This window comes from Rana temporaria, chromosome 2 (genome assembly GCF_905171775.1).
Source record: "Rana temporaria chromosome 2, aRanTem1.1, whole genome shotgun sequence".
Classification (NCBI taxonomy): Eukaryota; Metazoa; Chordata; class Amphibia; order Anura; family Ranidae; genus Rana; species Rana temporaria.
The window spans coordinates 210,137,714-210,162,186 of NC_053490.1; the positions used below are offsets into that span (position 1 = coordinate 210,137,714).

The 24,473-nt window shown below is 45.0% G+C and overlaps 1 protein-coding gene across 5 annotated transcripts in view; it reads right to left on the minus strand.

Moving 5' to 3' along the window:
• INPP4A (inositol polyphosphate-4-phosphatase type I A) overlaps positions 1-24,473 on the minus strand; it is a 146,384-nt gene that overhangs the window by 88,835 nt on the left and 33,076 nt on the right. For all 5 annotated transcript variants that reach the window (XM_040336332.1, XM_040336331.1, XM_040336335.1 and 2 more), the window contains exon 2: positions 11,955-12,022. The gene's annotated coding sequence lies outside the window, so the exon portion shown is untranslated. The remainder of the gene's footprint in view (positions 1-11,954; positions 12,023-24,473) is intronic.

Genomic DNA, 24,473 nt, shown 5'->3' on the forward strand with positions numbered 1-24,473 from the left:
GCTTGCAATGATGGCAAGGAGGGGGGCTTGCAATGATGGCGAGGGGGGGGCTTGCAATGATGGCGAGGGGGGGGCTTGCAATGATGGCGAGGGGGGGGCTTGCAATGATGGCGAGGGGGGGGGGGGCTTTGTTTTTTCAATTCAAAATAAGATATGTGCAGTGTGCATAGGAATTTGTTCATAGTTTTTTTTTTTTTTTTTTAACTATAGTCCGGTCTGAGGGACAGTGAACTGACACCTGTTTAAAAAGTTTGAGGACCCCTGATCTAAATGGTAGGTGAGATAAAAAAAAGAAAAAAAAAAGAACACATAAATATATAGCGGGGTTTGCAAAAGTGTAACCATACTTTCAGACATATTACGACATACATTTTTATTGGATGATTACAGTGCTATTAATAATATTTAAGTCAGTTACTACTGTGTATGTTAATTGGAGCACACTAAAAAAAATGACGTATGGGAGGCAATGAAGGTCACTTGCAAAATTCTCTGATGATTCACCACCAGTAAGGAAGCTTCTTGTAATTGCCTTCTAGTAGTTTCTTAGGTTCCTACCTCATGTAAGGGTGGCTACAGACAACCAATTATACCAATTACAAGTGATGCTTCTGCTTTTACATGCGATAACTGGGTCACTTCTCATCTCCCTACCTAGAAAAAGGAACGCTCCTGGTGTTTAAATGGGTTCATTATTGCACAGGGAGATTTTCCATCCTACAATTAGTCCCGATCTTCTCCTCCATTATGCCTCATAAGAAAGGATCACGGTACTGCCTGTGCAACTTCCAAAATGGTCAGACTGCCCTCCCCTCTATTATTCACCAGGATACAACTTCATATCTCTAATAACTCAAAGCCTGAGTTCGCACTTGTGCGAACACAGACATCGCATGTGACTCGCACCCCCCTAGACTACGGAGTTCCTCAAAACAAACAAAAGAATAAATAGGCAGCAAAAAAAAAAAAAAGCGTGGGTCTGGTATGGCTATTGGGGAGGGTGGACCCATGCCTTTTTTCTTTGGCATGGGGTTCCCCTTAAAATTCATACCAGACCCGAAGGATCTCACATTAGTTTCACTTTCCACATGGACACAGACCAACAAACAGCTATATCTTCAGAATAACAAAGTTTGTTAAAACTCTTGAAATGTACATAGATCACCCAGAGGGGAATATTTTCTTCTTAACAAAAGTGGAGTTACTCTTTAATAAGTATGAGCCGCCCAGTTCGGTTCGCACCAGGTAAAAAATTTGTTCGAACACGAGAACACCATTAAAGTCTAAAGTCTATGGGACACGAACATGAAAAACCAAAAGTGCCAATTTTAAAGGCTTATATGCAAGTTATTGTCATGAAAAGTGTTTGGAGACCCGGGTCCTGCCCCAGGGGACATGCATCAATGCCAAAAAAAGCGAATTTAATAATGCTTAAAGTGAAATAATAAAAGTGAAATATACCTTTAAATTTCGTGCCTGGGATTGTCTATAGTATGCCTGTAAAGTGGCGCATTTTTACTGTGTTTAGAACAGTCCCGCAGCAAAATGGCATTTCTAAAAAGGAAAAAAATAGGATTTTTTGTACTCACCGTAAAATCCTTTTCTCTGAAGTCCATGGACGGACACAGCTCCTTAAATCTTGACAAGTGGGTTATGTTCCCTGTTTACAGGAGAGGACTAGGCAGAAACATGTTAAATAGTTAAATACATGTTACATTAACAGAGTTGAACAGCCCCGCCCAGGGGGCGGTCCCTCCAGACATAACCCTCCTCACTGCAGCTTGCAGCCTCAGTTCGTAACAAGCAGTACAAACCTAAAAAGGAGGGGTGGGAGCTGTGTCCGTCCATGGACTTCAGAGAAAAGGATTTTACGGTGAGTACAAAAAATCCTATTTTCTCTTATCGTCCATGGACGGACACAGCTCCTTAAATCTTGACAAGTGGGACGTCCCCAAGCAGTGTCAAAAAACGAGGGGTGGGAAATATATCAGTAAAAACAATTTTAACTTCACCCCAAAACAAGCAGAGCTCCTCAACGGAGGAGGTGCAACTTTAAACAGCCGCCGGCAAAAACTAGCGGCTGAAAAAAACATCATAAGATGCACTCACAGCAACCATGTAAATTCTGGAAAAAGCGTGAACGGACGAGCAAATCGCCGCCTCGCACACCTGTGAGACCGACGCATGATGTCGGGAAGAAAAAAAAAAAAAAAAAAAAAAAAAAAAAAACCCAGGAAGCACCAATTGCCCTGGTCGAAAGTGCCGTGACCGGAAAGGGGGGCCCGCCCTTAGGAGCATAGGCCTGTATGACGGCCTGCCCGATCCACCGAGAAATGGTGGTCGACGAGACCGCCAGGCCCTTTTGTGGACCAGACACCGACACAAAAGAGAGTCAGAAGCTCCGAAATGGAGCCGTAGTAGGCTGGTATACCCGCAAAGCGCGTACCACGCCTAAAGTATGAAAGGCCGAAACCTCCTTCGGAAGAAGGGAAGGTCGCGGGCGCACCATCACCTAATCCTTATGGGGGATCAAGCATGGCGGCTTGCAAGACAAGACCGCCAACTCAGAAACCCCTCTAACAGAGGTAAAGGCCACTAAAGGGGCCACCTTCTGAGATAGTGTCAAGAGAAAATCTCTCTGATGTTTCCAAAAGGAAGGTTCCTGAAGAACCGAGAGCACCAGAGTCAAAACTCATGGGGGAAGAGATGGGCCAAGAGGGGAAAGTATATGACAAACCCCTTGCACACAAAAAAAAGGGGACCCACCAGGGAACGGGCCGCAAAAAGGCCACTAAAAGAACACAGCCAAGGCTGAAATCTGCCCCCAAACGGTGCTTTAAGCAATTTTTAGATCCAATCCAAGCTTTAAAAACAGCAGGACCCTGGACATTGAAAGTACGCCCGTGGACGTCACTCCATCCCTTCGCACCAAGAGAGGTGCGACGGTAGATCCTCCGGAAGAAGACTACGGTGCCCTGTTGAGATGACCGAGTCAGACAGACCCTGGTCACCTAAAGTCTGGCTTCCAATAACCATGTTAAGCAAGTCAGTGACTGTACAACAGGAGGAAGTATGGGACCTTGAGACAGGAACCTCCTGCCCTGGCAATCGCCAGGGTGCCTCCGCTACCAGGCGCCCGATATCAGCGTACCAAGGACGCCGAGAGTAATCTGGAGCGATTAGAATCATCGGGATCTCCTCAGCATCCACTCTGTGGAGCGGCCGAGGAAGCAACTACCATGGAGGAATGGCAAAAAATCACCGATACAGACAACACAGGGCCACCAGCGCGACTGACGCGTCTGTACAAGATCACTAGACCTGGCCACTAACTGACACCCTTGCGGCGGAGACAAGCTGCCAGGAGATCCATGCCATGTGAGGCTCACCTCCTGCAAGGGAGCCGAAACACCCCAAGCACAAAGACCAGTCGCCCTGGTCCAGCATCTGGCGACTCCAGTAGTCTGCCTGCCGGCATACCTGATGGTAGACTGAAGCCACGGCCGTGGCGTTGTCCGGCTGAAACCAGATTGGTCGACCACAAGGAGAAGCATAGCCTGATCGCCTAAAATAGTAGGACAATGAACAGTAGACAGCACCTGGTATTCCCAGGCGGTCTTCCACCAGGCACTAGCCAGGCCCGACCCTGGGTAGCTACCGAGACCAGACACATTCAAGGAGGTGTGGTCATAGGTCCACGCAAGTCCAGCGACTCAGGGCCGACTGGACCCCCCAGTTTTGTGAACCTCCAGGTTCACAACCCGTGAGCTGGCATTCGTCGTAAACACCGACCACTGGAAGGAAGGAACAACTTCCCGGACCGAAGAGTCGGGAATCTCTGTCACCAACTCAGAGAGACTCTGACTAGGTGGCGCACAGGAATCTAATGATTTCAGAGACAAGAGATTTTTACCACCTGGACAGTAGTTCCACTGGAAAACCAGGGTGTGGAACTGGGCATACAGTACCACCTTGAAGGAGGCTACCCACAGACCCTGAACCAGCAGGCGCCCGGAGAGAAGACCGATTGCGTGATGCCAATACCTTCTCCGCAGACTGAAGAGTCTGCAATTTCTCCAGGGGAAGAAGGACCTTTGCCACTGAGGAGTCTGGATCAACACTAGATACTCCAACGCTGAGTCGGAACCTAGCATGCCCATAATTTGAACCCTGGGTCGCACACATGTAGGGCAGGCTTGCTGCCACTGAGCTACACTTTCTGGCCTAAACGTTTAACATCCACCCGAATCTTCGGAGGGTCTGAATGGGAATAACCTATCCACTAGGTCGGAGACAGAAGCTGCTCTCAGAAGAAAGTCGTCAAAGTAGCCAATGAGGCAAAGCCTCGCTGTCCCAACAAAATTCAAATAAGTGCGAGCTCCTAGCTGAAAACCCATGGTGCTGACGCCAGATCAAAAGGGAGGGCCACAGGCTGACAGAGACCCTTCTCTCATCACGAAGCACAGAAAAAAACACTGACATGTGCAAAACGGGACATGCATGTATGCGTCCCTGATGTCCGAGGACGTCAGGACATCCCCCGGATGAAGCGCAGCTACCACCGAACAAATGGATTCCATGCGGAACTACCCGACGTTCACAAAGGTATTTAGGGCCTGAGGCCCATAGAAAACCCCAAAACTCTCGTCCTGCAGGAAAGGTAAAATTACCTTGCAGCTTAGCAAATCCCACACTGCCCAAGGCAGACCGACGTGCCGGGAGGGGAAGACACAAGGACAGAACTTTGTTCTGTGGATAGGAGGAAACCCTATCTAGTACTCCGAAGAGACCACCTCGCAGACCCACTAGTCGGAGAGCAGGGAGGTTTCACTGAATTGTGAACCTGCAAGCCGCCCCTCCCACCTAGAGACAGGGAGGGAAGGCTATATACATTGGCAGGATTTGGGTGCCGGCGTGATCGGCTTATGCACCCAGGGACAGATTAGTCCCCCAGCTGGGCCTTTGACGGCCTGGGAGGGTTGCCCCTAAATAATACACACACATAGTGTGTATGTATATTATGTAGGTGTATGCACACATGTCTTTGGAGGAAACCGGAGTACCCGGAGGAAACCCACACAGACACAGGGAGCGACAATGCAAGCTCCAGGCAGATTGGCGTCAGTGTGCAGATTTGAACCAATGACTCTTTTGCTGCCAAGTAATGGAGTTAAGCACTACACCACCGTGTGCATAAAACCATTCTGAAACAGACGCCCTGGATAACAAGGGCGCAGCATTCAATGAAGCATCACAGACCTATATGAGGCCCTGGACCAGCTGGTCCGCTAGGCTAATAACCTCAGGAGAGAGTCGGTGCTCCTCCACTGTCTGGTGCAAAATGCTCACTCTGTGAGTTGTATACAGCACTAGGGGTCAGGACTACTCCAAGATGGCCGCCGAGCGTTCAGAACGCGGCCACAGGAAAAAGGCCAGCACAATGTAAGCTGCGCCATAGCGTGGCTACGACAAAATGGGCGCCAATGGGAGTTTTCAATGTAATTGAAAAATCTCCCAAAAAAATAGCGCCAGCGACCACCGAGACCCCAGTGTAGTGGCCACAATAGGCCGCAAGCCAGACCCCAGCATGGTAAACATGGAACGGGTCAGTACTTCGGATCTTCTATCATTCAGATCCATACAAGTAGGGGTTCCCGCCCGGCGGTGAGGGACTACAAAAGCCCTCAGTGGCTTTTCTCATTCCGCATCTCAGAAGTTATCAAAGAAGGGCACAGAAGGAAAAAACCTACACAGCGGTCTGATTTGTGTGATCCAAAAAAGACCGAGCCCTCAGCGGAAACCCAGCTGCACTATGCAGCTTAGGAGAGTCCCTTGCAGCAGTAAAAAGCGCACCCATAAATGCCTTATTCTGCCTTTTTTTTTTTTTTTTTTTTTTAACTAGGTACCTAGTCCATGGCTCCATAACAGAGCATTCCCCAGGGGATAACGGGGGAAGGGGGCACTCTTTTACCGCCCGCCCGCAGTCCACCCCCACCCTGGCACAAACTGTGTCCAGGACTAACAATAAAAACTCTGTGGGAATCACAGGTGCTAACACCTGCTGCCACCACCAGCATGTGGGGAAGGACCCAGATACTGACTCCAATATTTACATATAGTGTGTATTATAATATGCACACCTGTCCATACAAATAGACAAAGGCTCCTAGAGCCCTATTCAGGGCCTCTCACCCACTTGCTGCGCTGACCAGGGGTAACCAGGGGACTCCCTCAGGAGGAGACTGCACAGCGCTGCCTGTGAGGAAAAGAACCGTGAGGTAACTTTTGCAGGGACCTGTGTTTAAACAGGAAAAGCCTCATAGGGCTGTTTTATTTAAGGACAAGTCACAGATACAGCATAAAAAGCAAAACCATTACAGGTGTCACCAATCAGTCAGCGTCTGCTGAAGTATAATCATAAACATCTGTGCTCATCACAGGGCTTTTTACCTCACAGGAAAGCCCAATACAAAAAAGAAAAAACACAGGCCAGATAACAGTCCCCTCAGGAAGGCCCCCTCCCCCCTGACAGCGGCAATGTTAGCAATGCAGCAAGGGAAAGGAGCAGGGAAGTAAGGGGAAGGGACCCCCGAACCCCAGGAATGCCCAGCTGTACCAACCCACCGAAGCAGGAGGGACTGTACTTACCCGTCCGAGCGAGGACTCGCTGACGCATTCCTGACAGACCTACAACCGCAATGGAGGTAGCTGTCGGCCCGGTCCACTGTGATTGAGACAACACCACAGCTCAGTCATATGTGGACCTCGGAGCAAAGCTCACCGGCCCCCCCAGGAGTCATGGGGTATGGCGTGGCAGACCAAGCCTCTTTGCAAAGGTGTGCCCACGCTTGCTGGTCGGACTGAGTAGACTACAAGGATCTATAATATCCAGCCTGTCTCTCAGCCAACAGTTGAAAGAAGATTCTTCAAGAAAAAGTAAAATAAAATAAAATTTCTCCTCAGGGCGCTGGGCCCAAAGGGAGCCATACGTCCTTCTCCTTTGCTAGGCAGAACGAAACTGAGGCTGCAAGCTGCAGTGAGGAGGGTTATGTCTGGAGGGACCGCCCCCTGGGCGGGGCTGTTCAACTCTGTTAATGTAACATGTATTTAACTATTTAACATGTTTCTGCCTAGTCCTCTCCTGTAAACAGGGAACATAACCCACTTGTCAAGATTTAAGGAGCTGTGTCCGTCCATGGACGATAAGAGAAAAGTCATTTAAAACTGATCGCAGCTGTAATAGTTGTTGAATCTCGGCAATACAAATAAAACTCATTTAAAAAAACAAAAAACGACATGGGTCCCCCCCACCCACCTCCAGTCCATTACCAGGCCCTTTGGGTCTGGTATGAATATTAAGGAAACCCCAAACCAAAATGAAAAAAGAAAATTGTGTGGGGGTCCCCCCAAATTCCATACCTCAGCTGTGTTATGGATATTAAGGGGGACCCTGTGCCAAATAAAAAAAGGCGAAGGGGTCCCCCCTCAAAATCCATACCAGACACATATCTAAGCATGCAACCTGGCAGGCCGCAGGAAAGGGGGGGCTCGAGTGAGCGACACCCCCCCCCGAACCGTACCAACACATGCCCCATGTTGATGGGGACAAGGGCCTCATCCCCACAACCCTTTCCCGGTGGTTGTGGGGGTCTGCGGGGGGCTTATCAGAATCTGGAAGCCCCTTTTAACAAGGGGACCTTTTTTTTTTCGGTCGTCACTGGACAAATAAAAGACTTGTCCCAAGCTGTCTCTTTTACCATTTTTTAGGTGAAATGATAGGGGTACGATGTACCCATTAATAATTCACATTGGGGGCGGGATTTGGGGGTAAACACAGGGCTTCCAGATTCCAATAAGCCCCCCGACCGCAGACCCCCACAACCACCGGGCAAGGGTTGTGGGCATGAGGCCCTTGTCCCCATCAACATGGGGACAAGGTGCTTTGGGGTCAGACCCCAAAGCATCCTCCCCATGTTGAGGGCATGTGAACTGGTACGGTTCAGGAGGGGGGGCTCTCTCATCCCCCCTCTTTTCCTGCGGCCTGCCAGGTTGTGTGCTCGGATAAGGGTCTGGTATGGATTTTTGGGGGGACCCCTGCGCAATTTTTTTTTTTAATTTTGGTTCGGGGTTCCCCTTAATATTCATACCAGACCCAAAGGTCCTGGTAATGGATGGGGGTGGGGGTGGGGGAACCCATGTCGTTTTTTCCAATGAGATTTATCTGTATTGCCGAGACCCGAAAATTCATTACAGCCGTAATCAGTTTTACTGTAAATGACTTTTTCCCTTTAAAATGTCATTTTGCTGCGGGACAGTTTTGCTACGGGAAAAATTAGCAAATTTACAGGCATACTATAGACACCCCCCAGACATGAAATTTAAAAGGAATATATCACTTTTATTATTTCACTTTAAGCATTTTTTTTGCATTGATACGTGTTCCCTGGGGCAGTACCCAGGTCCCCAAACACTTTATGACAATACCATACATATAAGCCTTTAAAATTAGTACTTTTGATTTCTCATGTTAATCCCCTATAGACTTTAAAACGGTGTTCCGCGGCTTTCGCATTTGCTGCGAACAACGCATAATGTTCGCTATTTAGCGAACACCCGATGTTCAAGTCAAACCCACCAAAAGAAAGCTCTCTCTATTTGTGTGAACGACGCAATTGTCATTCAAAGTGTGACAGCGCTGAAAACTGAAAATTGTCCTGGGCAGGAAAAGTGTAAAAGTGCCCAGTATTGAAGTGGTTAAAACGCACCCTCATTGATTAGAGTAAGACCTCATCTGGAATATGCAGTTTAGTTTTGGGCACCAGTTCTCAAAAAGGATATCAGTGAACTAGAGAAAGTGCAGAGAAGGGCAACCAAACGTATGAGAGGCACGGAGGCGCTCAGCTATGAGGAAAGATTAGAGGAAAGGAGATCTAGGGGGGATATAATCAGCATGTACAAATATATAAGGGGTCCATATAGTGAACTTGGTGTTGAGTTATTCCCTTTAAAAGAGGCTGTAAACCTTATCTGTGGCTAAGTTGTACCTATAGGCAAGCCTATAATAAGGTTTACCTATGAGTTATTGTAAATAACTGTTTGCTGCGCCAATGTCACCATTGGTGCATGCGCACCGAAGGAACGGCTGCCCGTGACGTTTGTTCAGGCAGTTGTGCCGTGACCGCACGGCTCTCGTATGCATGCTCGGGAGTGATGTCACAGAGCCGGAAGGAAGATGGACGAAAGGGAAGACGCGGGCTTTGTTTGTAGGTGAATGTCACATAATGTGCTAGTTTGTGATGCATACTAGCACATTCTGCATTTACTTTGCAGGGAAGAAGAACCCACCAGGGTTTACTTCCTCTTTAACCACTTCCGGACCGCCTCCTGCACATATACGTCGGCAGAATGGCACGGCTGGGCACAAGCACGTATATATACGTCCTGTACTTGTACCCAGCCGTGGGTCGCGGGCGCGCTCCCGCGACCCGGTCCGAAGCTCCGGGACCGCGGGTCCCGATCGCCGCTCGAGTGCGGCGATCGGCCCCCGGAGCTGAAGAACGGGGAGAGCCGTGTGTAAACACGGCTTCCCCGTGCTTCACTGTGGCGGCGTATCGATCGCGTCATCCCCTTTATAGGGGAGACACGATCGATGACGTCACACCTACAGCCACACCCCCCTACAGTTGTAAACACTCACAAAGTGAACCCCAACTCCTACAGCGCCCCCTGTGGTTAACTCCCAAACTGCAACTGTCATTTTCACAATAAAGAATGCAATTTAAATGCATTTTTTGCTGTGAAAATGACAATGGTCCCAAAAATGTGTCAAAATTGTCCGAAGTGTCCGCCATAATGTCGCAGTCACGAAAAAAATCGCTGATCGCCGCCATTAGTAGTAAAAAAATTAAATAAAAATAAAAATGCAATAAAACTATCCCCTATTTTGTAAACGCTATACATTTTGCGCAAACCAACCGATAAACGATTATTGTGATTTTTTTTACCAAAAATAGGTAGAAGAATACGTATCGGCCTAAACTGAGGAAAAAAATAAAAATTATATATGTTTTTGGGGGATATTTATTATAGCAAAAAGTAAAAAATATTGCATTTTTTTCAAAATTGTCGCTCTATTTTTGTTTATAGCTCAAAAACTAAAAACCGCAGATGTGATCAAATACCACCAAAAGAAAGCTCTATTTGTGGGGAAAAAAGGACGCCAATTTTGTTTGGAAGCCACGTCGCACGACCGCGCAATTGTCTGTTAAAGCGACGCAGTCGCAAACTGTAAAAACACCTTGGGTCTTTAGCCAGCATATTGGTCCGGGGCTTAAGTGGTTAAGGAAATCACAGAGGACAAGGGGGCACTCTTTACATCTAGGAGGTAAACATATTTCATCTCCAAATACGGAAAGGTTTCTTCACAGTAAGAGCTGTGAAAATGTGGAATAGATTCCCTCCAGAGGTGGTTCTGGCCAGTTCAGTAGATTGCTTTAAAAAAAAAAAAACACCTGGACAGAATATAACTGGGTACTAACATTTTATAGGTAAAGTTGATCCAGGGTAAATCTGATTGCCTCTCGGGGAATCAGGAAGGATTTTTTTTCCCTGCTGTAGCAAATTCGATGATGCTTTGCTGGGGTTTTTCACCTTTCTCTGGATCAACGCTGGGTGAAGGATTGTGTATGTATATGGAATTGTATGATTTTTTTTTATTGGTTGCACTAGATTGACTTTTTTGTGTATGCAACTAATCTCTGCAAAAGCAGACAGCATGCAAGAAATAATCTTCAATGCTCAAAGCAAAATCACTGAAATTGGTCAGTGATAATTTGCTTAGCAAATCAGCTTTCCTTGCTCCTTCTCCCACACATGCATCGTGTTTACATTAGAGCAGCCTTTCTCAACCCATTTACCCCAGAGGTGTGCAAACATTTTTGGGTCTAGGGGAACCGTGCCAAACAAAAAAATAAAAATGATCAAACCCTACCGAGAAAAATGCACCTTACATTGATGGGCAGTGGTAAGCATGCCCATCCTACAGTGATGGTTGCAATGTCACCCTAACAGACAGCTAAAAAGAATATTGGTACATGCCACTGGTTCTTCCAAGTGGCAATAAAAGAACTATCCTGGGGCCATCAAATAGGAGCTCAATTAGCCACAGCTCAGGGAACCTCTAACAACCTCTGGAGCAAAGCAGGAACAAAAATGGTCTCTGGACAGCCGCACTCTGAACAAATTGTAGCCTTTATTAAAAGAATGACAGCACTACAAGTCACAGCAAAGAAAAATAAAACCCAACTCTGACGCGTTTCGCACTGAAACTAGTGCTTAGTCATAGCTAAGCACTAGTTTCAGTGTGAAACACGTCAGCAGTTGGGTTTTATTTTACTTTGCTGTGACTTGTAGTGCTGTCCTTTTAATAAAGGCTACAATTTGTTCAGAGTGCGGCTGTCCAGAGACAATTTTTGTTCCTGCTTTGCCAAGTGCATTGCCTGCACCTGAGTTGTCTGCAGCGGTGGATGTTCGCTTGGGTTCCCACCTGGAGCGGCTATTCCCTCAACCTCTGGAGCAACCCTGGCTGAGAATGGCTGCATTCTGGTTAGAAGGCTTCCAAGTTACTGCTGGGAGGGAGAGCTAAGCTGCTAAGAGAACAGATCGAAAGACATCAGTGCTTCTGCTGCAAACTTTGAGAATAAACATCACCATAGTGCCTGGAGTACCAAAGGTTAGTATTGTCTTGCTTCAAAACCATTTTACCGTCTATTAAAAATATGTTAAAAACCCAAATGTTTATAGCATGGGCACAGTTCTACTTTGAATAGAAAATTAACAATACTACTTAGGCATTAAATATTCTATAACAGAGACGGGCATCAGAAAGCTCATGCGCCAGTAGCTTTATTCACAGCACAGCCCGAGCCCCGCTGACAGCCACCATAGGTACTCACTGTGCTCATCTTTCACACGCTTCAGAAAAGCGCTACTTTTCCTTCTTGCAGCCGATCATTTAGAATAACTGAAAAACATGAAGAAAAGCATTGATGAATATAACGAAAACCCATATTCCACTAACAGTCAAAATATTACAGAACATTGTATCATTTTCTTTTTTGTAGGCCATGTTCTGTACATGTGAACTAGAGCTGCACAATTAATCGTTAAAAAAAATTGTGATCTCGATTCAACCGCCCTGACCATGCAGAGTTTGACGATTCTTTCATATAAGTGGAGAGAATTTATCTGCTCACTCAGCTGTCATAAGAAAAAGTCAGGGCAGTCTGCCAAGTTTAGATCAAAGGGATAAACTTCTGTGTGTAAAGAAATTCTCGGCAGTCTGCCAAGTTTTTTTAACAACATGAAACATTGTAACTCATATAGGTAGATGGCGCATAACCAGAAGAGCACAGTCAATAATCAAAAAGTAAACATATCATAAAGTCCATGTCAAAAAAATGTCAAAGAAATGAATGAATCAATAAAAAGTCCAATAAAAGTCCAATAGCACTTTAGCGGCAGCAAAATCCTGAAGCAGAAGCAGACTCTGAAAGATATGTACAAACAAAAACGAAAAATGCGCCAAACTAAGTGCAGTAAGTGGGTATTTAATTTGAATAATTTGTACACAATAAAAATGGCTACTCACAAAACCAGTGATAACACAGGCATGTATAGGGAAAAACGGCTGGTCCGGTGTCACAACATGTCATCAACAGCTACACAGCAGGCTGGTCTCATATCCTGGTCCCCTGGGCGATGGAAATGGAGGTCCAAGGTGTTCAGGAGCCTTTAGGGAACCCCAGAGATTACAGGACCCGTGGATGCTGTATCAAAAGCGGCGTGCGTTCCAGCGTGGAACGCAGCATATCGCCGTACGACCGGAAGTGACGTAGGGACTCTGGGCAGCCAATGGGATGACGCGTTTCTCAGCCTCCGCTGGTTCATCAGATCATGGATCTGATGAACCAGCGGAGGCTGAGAAACGCGGGAACGCACGCCGCTTTTGATACAGCATCCACGGGTCCTGTATTTTCTGGGGTTCCCTAAAGGCTCCTGAACACCTTGGACCTCCATTTCCATCGCCCAGGGGACCAGGATATGAGACCAGCCTGCTGTGTAGCTGTTGATGACATGTTGTGACACCGGACCTGCCGTTTTTCCCTATACATGCCTGTGTTATCACTGGTTTTGTGAGTAGCCATTTTTATTGTGTACAAATTATTCGAATTAAATACCCACTTACTGCACTTAGTTTGGCGCATTTTTCTTTTTTGTTTGTAAACATTGTAACCAACTTCCTTCTTAGAGCAAAGTCTGTGTGTAAATACAGGAAGTTTAACCACTTAAAAGTCCAAATATTTTTCTGATACTTGTTTCTTAGGCCCCTTTCACACTGAGGAGTTTTTCAGATGGTATAGCGCTAAAAATAGCGCCTAAATACCACCTGAAAAACTCCTGCCCAGCATTCTCAATGTGAAAAAAAAATCTCCTGCAAGCAGCATCTTTGGAGCGGTGAGAGGAGTGGTGTGTATACCGCTCCTTCCCATTTAAAACAATGGAAAACCACAGTAATACAGTAATATATATATATATACACACACACACACACACACACACACACACAGTATTCGACAAATTCCGGGCGCCAGGTCGCCGTTGCGCCTAGAATTATCGACCTGGCTCCCATGGCAGCAGAGCTGGGGTATCCTGAGAGCGTCGCCGCGCGATCCCCACGATCGGGTCGAGCCGCTAATTGAGGCAGCGGCTTTGCGGCCTATGCATTGGGCGGTATGGATAACGGTCATGTAGCCGATGATATGAGTAGAGGCTGCGGGCACTCTGCCTCTGGCCGCCTCCCGCCCTGGGGATAGGGGAATTTCTCTGAGGGGGCGGTGCCACGGGGAGTCACAGGAAAGGAGCTGGCCGGAGGCTGCACATGCTGTTCGCGCTCTGTGAGATCAAGGTTAAAAGGTAAGAAGCAAAAAAGACAATACTTTTAAAACCATAACTATATAGGATTTTTGCACTTATGGTTCACACTAGCAACACTGAGTTAGGGCACAGCACAGGCATATTGATAATTTTTCACTTTGCAGCCACTGTGCCCATCAATTGTCACAACTGTGCCATGACAAACGAAGCCACTGTGCCATCAATTGTCACCACTGTGCCATGCCAAACGCATATATATTATAATTTTTTATTTTTTTTTGCAGAGACCCTAGGGAATAAAATTGCAATCGCTGCAATATTTTATGTCACACTATATTTGCCCAGCGCTCTCTCAAATGCATTTTTTTGGGAAATGCACTTCAATTAATAAAAAAAAAAAAAAACAGTAAAGCCCAACTTTTTTTTTTTTTGTTTTAATGTGAAAGATGTTACACCCCGATAATCATGATCCATCTTCTAAGCAAAAAAAATAAAAAATCATGATTCTCATTTTGGCCAGAATCGTGCAGCTCTAATGTAAACCACTCTTTGAAAGAAAGAAAGAAATATACCGTATATAATGGTTTGCAAAACCCTGTAAAGCTAGAGCCACAGCCAACTATGCCAATCACTTCAATGTTTTTACAGGCAGATTACACATCTAGAAGGTTTAGAACTCACATTCTAGCAGCTATCTGGGCTATATTTAGTTGTTCTACTTTTTCATAGCAGTGGATAGAAAGTTCCTACATAACATAACAAATTAATTATACTGGAAATGACAAAAGCTATCTATTTGCTGAAGGGAGCATGTTAGACACACATTTATAACAAAAGCTGCTTGTTTCAATGATCGGACCATCAATTCCAAATCAAGTGTACATCTGAGAATGTAGAGGTAGAAACGTGTGCTGAGTAGGGATGAGCGCCGGCGTGTTTGCACCGTCCACGTGCAGAGCCCGCCAGGAAGTCGGCACCGCGCTGCGCTAATCGCAGGCAGGGAGACATTTCCTGATCTCTGTAGCCGCACATCGGGACAATGTCTCCCTGCCTGTGATTAGTGCAGCACCGTGCCAACTTCCTGGCGGGCTCTGCACGTGGACGGTGCAAACACGCCGGAGCTCATCCCTAGTGCTGAGAAATAGCAGCTGAGCTCCCTGGGGTTTGCTTCCTCCACGAGTCATGGAAAAAGGTAATCAAGGACCACTCAAAAAACACATGAGAATCCAACAAAAGTGATGAAAGAATATTGAAATAATGTCAATAGAAACATTAGCTGAAAAATATCATACATGATCCCCATGGGATTTTTAAGTCAGATAAGACAATTGTTTATTTCAATAAATGGCTGGTATGCCAAATGTATTACTACAAATCCACAAAAATATGTATAGTTACATAACATACAAAAAAATACCATATCATAATACTACATAAAAAATACTGACATGAAGGTGACCGCACTTTTTTTATTTTTTTTACACATGGTGGCCCCAATGAATGTGCCCTTGGGTCCTATCCCCACCCAGGTCTGGGGTGGAAAGGCAGTGTTGGCAGCCCTATTCCTGTAACCATCTGTAATCAACATATCATTTATTGTAAATGTTGTTGTTGTTAATCCAGTATATGTGACATATCCCTGCTCTATCCCCTTAAGAAAGAATCTCTGAAACGCGTTGGATTCGTCCTGATGTCTTTATTCAAATTCAAGCCACAATAGACATACTACTACAATTTTTTTTCCTCTACCATTTTATCCACTTCCAACCCAAGGATGTCATATGATGTCCTGGACTTTGAGTGGTGATATCGGAATGATGCCTGCAGGCATTAAATTAGATATCATCTTTTTCAAACAGCAATTCTGTGCACCTTAAGAGAAAACATAATGGCAGTTCAGCCGTTTGGTCATTTTCACGGGCGGTGGAAGGGGACACCCCCCCCCCCCCATTCCTACCGCCCTCTGATGTTTCTATCGGCTCGCCCGTGCCATTGGCAAGCCGGAGAACAAATCTGCCACCCCCGGACGTTGTTCATAGAGATTTCCAGTGACCAGATCAGGTCTCCAGTCATCTCTATGACCTTTGGAGGCCCGGGTGCGAGGTTATGACCTCGCACCCGGACTCGGCTGGAAAGAAAGATTCGGACTCGGCTGGAAAGAAAGATTGTTCTTTTTTTTCCTGTCTTTCCAGCCTGAAGGAGAGATTTAGGGTTCAATAGACCACACATCTCTCCATGAGGACCTGTCACGCACTATTCCTATTACAAGGGATGTTTACATTCCTTGTAATAGGAGTAAAAGTGATCAAAAATAAAATACATTTAAAGAGAACGCACAGAAGCAAATGCATACGTAAACGGCGTTTAAATCACACATGTGAGGTATTGCCGCGAGCGTTAGATCCAGAGCAACAATTCTGGCAACCTTGGCCCAGATTCAGGTAGGAGATACGATGGCGTATCTCCAGATACGCCGTCGTATCTCTGAGTGTGAGGCGTCGTTCCTTGGCGCCTGATTCAAAGAATCAGATACGCCAGAATTTGTCTAAGATACGACCAGCGTAAGTCTCCTACGCTGTCGTATCTTAACTGCATATTTACGCTGGCCGCTAGGGGCGTGTACGCTGATTTACGCCTAGAATATGTAAATCAGCTAGATACGCCTATTCATGAACGTACGCCTGGCCGTCGCAGTACAGATACGCTATTTACGTTAGGCTTTTTCCGGCGTAAAGTTACCCCTGCTATATGAGGCGCAGCCAATGTTAAGTATGGACGTCGGGCCAGCGTCGAATTTTCCGTTGATTACGTTGTTTGCGTAAGTCGTTCGCGAATAGGGCTGTGCGTCATTTACGTTCACGTCGAAAGCATTGGCTTTTTGCGGGTTAATTTGGAGCATGCAAACTGGGATACTTTCACGGATGGCGCATTTACGTGGGGTCACAATAAATTAACATAAAACACGCCCACATGTTCCACATTTGTATTAGGCGGGCTTATGCCGACCTATTTACGCTACGCGCCGCAACTTTGCTTTGTGAATACTGCACTTGCCTGTCAAAGTTGCAGAGGATAGTGTTCAGTGACATGGCGTGACGACACGCGTAGGGACAGGAAGTACTAGACCTCACACACTCTGATGGCAGGGACACGAGCTCGCTGCTCGTTTTTGTTTGGAACGTCTTGTTCACTGGAAATGTGAGTTTTATATGTCTTTTTTACATTAAACATTTTATATGCGGAGCTGTACTATGTGCTTTCTTCTCCCTCTATCCATCCATATCCCTTGAGCATTTTATGTGCCAGTATCCAGCGGATGTCAAGGTGGAAGTTAATGGGAGAGGACAATTAAACATCAAGATTACTGACTGGACCTTGCAAACTCTCTGTTCGTGGAGATAGGCCCACTGTTCACGGCCTCCATGTGAGTACATGTGCATGTGATCCATTATTTCCTAGATTACCCCCACAGTATTATGCCCTTTTGCCTTTTTCTTTCATTTTTTCTCAACATGGCCACCTGACGCGGAGCCTACACCCAGCCACAAGCCCTGCTGGGCTCTTGAATATATTTAAAATGTTTCTTTCAGGCTGTCCGTGCTATGGCCTTGAGGCGAGTATTTTAGCCACTAGAGGTGTCTGCACCGAAGTTCGTCCTTTTCCAAACACTGGAGTGTGGCTCTTCACTACATCACCGTCTACAGTTCACCAAAGACTGTACCTTCTCTTGCATGTTAGACTTTCACTTGTATTTTGTTTTTTTCTGGATTCTGCACTTTACATTTTTTTTGGTACCAAAAGTTAGGTTTTGTGGTACAAATCTTGGACTTATATGCACATATAATGTATTTATAGTACTGTGTTATTATATTTGCGTTTGTATTTTGATAATTTTGCACTTTGTCATTTTTGGGTTATTACACTCAACTCCACTGCCCAGATTGGATATTGCTTTCAGTGACCACCCTGGTGGGACTTTTTTCTTTGTTTCCACCCTTCCCCAGTCACACAGCGCAATCACTATTACTTATTTCATTCACCTTTTTTTTCTGGCTAGGACAGATTTCAGATTTCAGGTGACCGCAGCAGTGCCCCCTAGGTTTATAGCACCGATAGCCCTTCCATTTCATACATATACTAGGGCCAGATTACGCTGGAGACATTAAACCTACCAGCACGTCTTTGGTGTGTTAGAGGAAACCAGAGTACCTGGAGGAAAATGCTTGCAGACACAAGGAGAACATGCAAACTCCATGCAGATAGTGTCCTGGCTGGGATATGACCTGAGGACCCCAGTGCTGTAAAGCAGAAGTGCTCACCACTAAACGACTTACTCAATACTGCATATGGATGAACAAGTCAATGCCACCAAGTGACAGTGCTCAGGCCTAGCAAATCTTTGCTGAGACACCAAACACTGTATTTCGGGAGTCAAGTGGTACATCAAAATAATAAAAGCTTTAGGCGGTTTAAAAATCCTAAATTGGAACTGTCAACACTTTTCACACAGATGTTTAATGCGTGCTGGTAGAATTGTTAGTAAATTTGAGTCATGAACATTCACTATGCCTAGGACAACTAAGACTTTATTTGGCACATATCTTTCACACTACTGAATCAGACCTATTTATAAACCCGAATGTCTTCTTTCTTCCACAAGTGTTACTTCATTTATATTTAACAGTACTGTAGAAGAAATGAGTAGTGTTGCCTTGCTGCCTCTACACTGCTTGTGCTGAATAAAAGTGTGAAAAGAGCAGAAATATTCACACAAACCACATTTTACAAATGGAAATGCAAAGTAATATGGGTAGAACTAGGCAGCTTTAAAAAAGGAGGCCTGCAAAAAATAAAAATAAAAATAAAGCAGACGGTAATCTCAAATGGACAGGCACCCTATACAGTTTTATAGGCAGTGTATAGCATATGTAAAGCCCATCCAGCTGTATTGTAGATATTTAGGTGGGGAGCAGGCAGATGGTAAAACTGTGGCCTGTTTTTATTGCTCCAACAGCCACCCATCTTAAAGGGTTCTTAGTATTTATTATGGCCTGGTTCACACTTGTGCAGCGCTGCAAGCCGTGTTTTTTGCGCATGCACGGCAGCTCATTCATTTGATTTGATGTGCCTCCTGAAAATGCAGGGAAAGGGTCCCTGTGCCATTTTTTAAATCATAGCCTGCAGGGAAAACCCCAAGTGCAGTGCGTTTCCCAGTGAAGGGAACAGTTGCTGCCATTTCAAGTGCGTGCACAGGTGGCATTAGGATTAATGGTACTCGCACGCATGTCTTGCGTTTTATGCAAGGGTGGTTGCGGCTGCGGGAACGGGTGATGAACCACAGCGGGAACCACCTGCACAAGTGTGATCCATACCTATAGGTATATTATGCAAATTAAATATTAGAAAAACTACAATCCTATTTAGTGAATGGGTTGTCCTACACCAGGGGTGGCCAACCAGTGGCCCGGGGGCCACATGTGACCCGCGGAGCCCTCTGATGTGGCCCGTGACCTCCTGCTCTGGAATGAGGGGTTGGCGAGCCCAGATCGCAGGTTGCCGACCCTCCATACCACAGCATTAGTGTTGTGAATGAAGCTTGTGGTAGAGTAAGAAAGCAGCTGCAGAGCAGAGCCCTATATGCCAATGCTTCCTGTATAGCGCTGGCTTTTGCCACAGGCGGAGTCTATGGCAAAGTTCAGCTAACTTGCAGGATAAACACAGGTGCAGTACGCTGCAGGCATAGGCAAACCGTAGCACATCAGTGTGAAAACAGTCTTAGGCCCTTTTCACACGATCGGCCCGACCCAAATCGGATCCTCAATTCACCTCTATAGAAGGGCAGATGTAAACACACTTTTGTCCGCTTACACCGACCTACCTCCAATTTGCAAAAAAAAAAAACAGAAGGGAATTTGTCCCCTTCTATCTGGGTGGATCGGACGGAAGGGCCTAAAGAATAGCAGTGACCTGTCATCCGCCCGCTTCGCTCATTGTGGCCCGTGACTGGTTACCAAGTTGCTTAAGTGGCCCTCGCTCTTCAAAAGGTTGGGCACCCCTGTCCTACACTGTTGTGTGTAAAATGTGCAAAATAATGTGTAACAAAGAGGCTCTATGTGCGTTGTGCACATGTGAATAAGCCCTAATATTCCAGATAGTCCAGATGTTACTTATTTTTCTAGTGCATTGGCTAGGTACTGTCGCGTGGTAGGAGGACCTACCTAGGAGGTTGGATAAAGGAGGCTTTGGTTTTCTAGGCCTTGTGAATTGCTAAAGGACATTTGTTATCTGTGTTGTTGGTCTGTTCAAACATTTTTTGGGTTCTATCTTTACAATTGTAAGTGCTACTGGTAGGAGTTTCTGAATGGGCATCTCTAAGTAGCGGATTTACATATACTTTCTCGCTTTATTCATCCTCTGTTTATACACCGAATCCTACTGGGCCTTACAAGCCATACTATCTGGGGTTTTTTGGATCTTTGCTGTCTATGCATCTAGGCATAAACCCATACTGCAGACCATCCTATATATCTCCTTGACCAGATATGAAACTTTATCATTATTTTGTTGTCGACAGGTCTCCTTTTACTGTGAAGGTTTACATAGTGATTTTTTCATCTTTGTCTTTTATATTTAGATCTTTAGCCTGGAATATATACATTTAACAAGGACGTTCCTTTCTGTGGATAGGCCATTACCTTTTGGTGACTGCGAATACTATCCTTAGGCCTTTTTTGGACATTTTACAGTCTTGGCTAAATACACAGACCCTCATACATATGCAGCTACTCCGATTGATGTTTCATTATTTAATGTTTATTATGTATATATTAAAAGTTTGGCAGGTTCTCATTGGCGTCTCTTGTGCACACCTAATAATAATCCATATTCCCAATGCACATGTTCCCGAAGAAAGCTCTAGGGTACTGGGTGCTGTAGCAACCACCAGCTGGAGACTGGATCATGAAAGCCACAATGAAGATATTTGCCAGTACACCACGGATCCTCAAGTTGAGTTCAAAGTTTTTGTTTTTGTTTTTGGAAGCATGATCTCATCACAAACAAAAGAGTGCAACGTTTCGGAATCATGCAGGACCCCTTCGCCAGGCATGTTCACACCTGGCTTTCTCCTGGCCCTTTGTTCATTAGCATCTTCCTGTTGAGAAACTTTTTGTGTTTTCTATATTTGGGGTTTTAACCAACAGGTAATAAGAATCAACAGATGGGCAATGATTCTATTAGATGTGTAGAGCTGCACGATTCTTACTAAAACAAGAATCAAAATTTTTTTGCTTAGAAGATAGATTACGATTCTCTCACAATTTTTGCGGCGTAAAATCATCTTTCACATTAAAACAAAAAAAAATAAAAAAATTGAGCTAACCTTACTGTTTCTTTTTTTTATTAATTAAAGTGTATTTTTTCCCAAAAAATTGCATTTGAAAGACTGCTGGGCAAGCTTATAAAATACACACAATCCCCTCTTTTAGGAAAAAATGGAAAACATGGCTAACACATCATAGAGCCTCCGCCTATTTAAAAGATTGCAATATTTAATTTCTACATGAGTTTTTGAAAACATTTATGCTTAGTATTAAGCAGTATGCAGGTGTAGAGCAATGAATATTTTATTAGTTTATAGTGGATATTTTGTTTGTATTTATTTTACTTTTATTTTTATCTTTATTTATTTTTACTCTTTCTATAGTACAGGCTGTACCATTACTTATCGTGATGTCCTTCCAGTCCTACAGTTAGAACCCAGTTGGGGTAGACTGGTCTAGGTCATCAAGGCCCGTACCATGTTTACAAGCACAGCCTTTACAGATCTGATTATATCTCTGCTGTTTTGTTTGTACTGCAACTCTGTCATTTATGCTTTTGCTGTATGTATGTACTATTTTATTGATATAATAAAAAAATTATAGTTGAAAAAAAAGAAGAAAGACTGCTGGGCAAATACAGTGTGACATAAAATATTGCAGCAATTGCCATTTAATTCCTTCTGCTAAAATATATATAATGTTTGGGGGTTCCAAGTAATTTTCTAGCAAAAATTATTGATTAACTTAAAAAAAAAAAAAAAAAGTGTCAGAAAAAGATTTGGACTTTAAGGGCCAGATTCAGGTACAATAGCGCCGGTGTAACGTAAGCCGTTTACGTTACACCGCCGCAAGTTTTCAGTTTTAGTGCCCGATCCACAAAGCACTTACCTAGAAACTTGCGGCGGTGTATCGTAAATACGTCCGGCACAAGGCAGTCCAAATCGAATGGGCAGGTAACATTTAAATCAGGCGCGCTCCCGCGCCGGACCGACTGCGCATGCTCCGTTTCGTAACTCCCGCCGTGCTTTGCACGAAGTGACGTAATTTTTTCAAACGGCGACGCGCGTAGCGTACTTCCGTTTTCCCAGACGTGTTACGCAAACGACGTGAAATTTTAAATTTCGACGCAGGAACGACGGCCATACTTTAGACAGCAATACGTTTGCTGACTAAAGTTAAGGCACCCAAAACGACGACTAACTTTGCGACGGGAAACTAGACTAGCGACGTAGCGAACGCGAAAAACCGTTGTGGATCGCCGTAACTCCTAATTTGCATACCCGATGCTGGTTTACGTCGCAAACTCCCCCCAGCGGCGGCCACGGTACTGCATCCTAAGATCCGACAGTGTAAAACAATTACACCTGTCAGATCTTAGGGATATCTATGCGTAACTGATTCTATGAATCAGTCGCATAGATACTCTGAGAGATACGACGGAGTATCTGAGATACTCCGTCGTATCTCCGCTGTGAATCTGGGCCAGTGTGGTTAAACTTCCTGCATTTTACACACAGAAGTTTGCTCGAAGGAGGAAGTTAGTTACAATGTTTCATGTTGTTACAAACTTGGCAGACTGCACAATTTTGTTCTTTACACACACACACACACACACACACACACACACACAGGTTTATCCCTTTGATCTAAGAAGGAAGCATTAGTTACAATGTTTCCTGTTAAAAACTTGGCAGACTGCCCAGATATTTTCCTTTGACAGCTGATTGAGCAGCTAAGTCTCTCCACTTAGACCCCATTCACATCTAGGCGTTTTTACGCCTGTAGCGCTACGCCTCTGCCGCCAGAGGGCTGGAAATACATGTCCCTCTATGGAGATGGTTCACATCTCCACGCCGAACGCCGGACGCCTGTCGCCTGCGGCGTGAAAAAAGGTCCCGGACCTTTTTTTCAGGCGTCTTCGAGCGTTCGGCTAGGAGATGGCAATCATCTCCATAGAGGGGGTCATCTTGGGGCACATCTAGGCGGACAATACCCGCGTTTTGTCGCCGCAAATCGCGGTACAAAACGCCGCTATTTTTACCGCGATTTGCGGTGACAAAACGCCGCGATTACGTCCGTCTAGATGTGAATGCAGCCTAATTGTATGAAAGAATCTGCAAACACTGCATTGGAGATCGTCAGGGGGCTTGAATCGAGATCACAATTTTTAACGATTATTTGTGCAGCTCTATAGATGTGTATATTATTTGGTACACATTGCGTTATATATTCTCTAGTACTGATCCACTAATCATCCTGATGAAGATATGCCAATTCTCAAAATGCATTGAGCTACAGTGTGACAAGATTCTCTGTATGATGGATGTATGGAAACAACCTCGTTAACTCATATTGCATGGCATTAATTTGTTTTTAAATTCAAAAGTAGACACTCCTCCACTCTGCCTTGGCAAGTACACAAAAATAATTTGTACAAAGAAAGATTTTGGACCAGTGTCAATATGCTTTTTTTCCTGTCAAGCAGGTTGCATTCCTATGTGAATTCAAAAATCGCTTGAAGCAGGTCAAATGCACCTGCCAATGAAAAGTGACTTAAAACGGATGCCATGGACTCAAGCCCAATTTATATCTAACCAAACTAAATAAAGCTGATTACAGAAGATAAAATACCCTCCTCCTCTTCCTGGCCATTTACAAAATGGAGCCTGGGGCTGTGTGTTTGTAAATGGCCAGGAGGAGAAGACATGACTATAGAGCTGGGGTCTATAAGGCCCTGCGGTACTTACTGTACATCCAAGTGGGCCAGAAGTACAGAGGTAACTGTACTTTCCCCAGCATGAAGGTTTGCCTAATGGAGAAGAAAAGTATACAGGGGTGGGGTGGCTTTTTCAGGAAGGGAATACAGAGCTACTTGAACGCTTGTAAGTGTTTTGTGCCTAGGAGTTGGGCACTTATATTACCTATACATTCAAATATCCCCTTAGGAAAAGTAATGTTGTACAACAGGTCTGACCGGTGTCTGAGAGCAAGTGTTTGTACTTCAAAAATTCTCAAATATGTCCCTTTACTCTGTACAGCACATTTTATACTTACCGTAATAACCAAGTTCCTTTTAGCGTAGCGCATGGCCCTTGCATGTATTCTGAGAGACAATGGGGTAGATTCAGTAACATTTGAGCATTTTTTACGTAGGCGCAGGGCACCGTTTTTGCCCTGCGCCCCCGCAAATTTTCTGCGCTACCCGCGATTCATGGA